This window comes from Capsicum annuum, chromosome 10 (assembly GCF_002878395.1).
Source record: "Capsicum annuum cultivar UCD-10X-F1 chromosome 10, UCD10Xv1.1, whole genome shotgun sequence".
Taxonomy (NCBI): Eukaryota; Viridiplantae; Streptophyta; class Magnoliopsida; order Solanales; family Solanaceae; genus Capsicum; species Capsicum annuum.
The window spans coordinates 150,328,260-150,329,593 of record NC_061120.1 but is presented as its reverse complement, the minus strand read 5'-3'; the positions used below and the strand labels follow the sequence as shown (position 1 = coordinate 150,329,593).

The 1,334-nt window shown below is 35.7% G+C and overlaps 1 pseudogene; it reads left to right on the top strand.

The window, feature by feature from the left end:
* Positions 1-304: 304 nt before the first annotated feature.
* On the top strand, positions 305-434 carry LOC124888286 (annotated as a pseudogene).
* Positions 435-1,334: the final 900 nt, after the last annotated feature.

Here is a 1,334-nt window from a genome sequence, read left to right as displayed (position 1 = left end):
AGCTTCTACTTTCAAAACCCCCAACTTTATGTTTTTTAACTAAGTAAGCATCTGATTTTGCATTGTTGTAAGTTGGGTTGATAACGTTGTGAATTAATCTACCTCTAACACACCAGCAACTTTCTTAGGAGCACTCCTTGAATTAGCATGCCATTCAGGATTCCCTTGTGAAATTAGATTCAACAGTGTGTACAATTCATCATAAGTCTTATCAAGAGGTTGCCCACCTGCTGCTGAATCCAACAGAATCTTGGTATTTGTCTCTAACCCCTCAATAAAAGTATGAACCAAAGTATCATTAGACTGATGATGGTGAGGGCAATTTCTGAGAATACTTTTAAATCTCTCCCAAGCTTGGTAGAGATTCTCTCCCAAGCTTGGTAGAGATTCTCTCCTTCTTTCTATCTAAAACTCAGAATCTTGCTTCTCAAATGTACAGTCTTCCTAGATAAAAATAATTAAATAAGGAACTTTTAAGCTAGATCTTTCCAAAAAGTAATGGAGAGTGGTAGTTCAGCATGTAACCACCTCTTTGCTTCCCCAATTAAAGAAAAGGGAAAAGTGTTAATCTGACATAATTAGTATTCACCCCTGTAGGAATATAAGTATCATTTATTTACAGGAAGGTCTGTATGTGCTGTTGTGGGTGTTCATGTGAAAGGTCAGAAAATTTCTCAGATGAATTTAGCAACTGCACCACATTCTGCTTTAATCCAAATAGACTACCTAGCTTAGGCTTGCAAATACTGTTAGTCGCATGGTTCGTGAGTGGGATTTCCATCTCACGAACAGGTCTAGCAGATAGTTGAGCAAGAACAGATGGGATAATCGAAGCTGGGATATATCCGACATTTGGATCAACAGAATCATTTGGATCAACTCTTTCAGCCATTTGAACTTGTTGAATGGGATATTGAGCTCTTACCCTTTGTTAAAATATCAATTTTGGTTCTGTAAAAGGCTCTACGAACTCTTTATCTCTCACCAGTTCTGTAGTCAGCTAAACCTGCAAAAATTCAGCCGCTAAGATCAAGTGTAAACACTTAAACTTATTATCAAACACCAAAAATTTGGCAAAATACTAATTATACTAGTCCCCGGAAATGGCGCCAAAAAATTATTACGGCTCAAACATACATGCAAGTGTACTTGATCGTACAAGTAATACAGTGACTTAGACAACCAAATATCGTTACCACAAGGACTAAACAACTATAAAATTTGATCAACTTTTAGTTTTGGACAAAGTGGTATTAAGTGTTGTAAAGTATCAAGATGATTGTGAGATTTTGAATAAAAATGTAAATTACTTAATAAGAAATAATAATTTATGA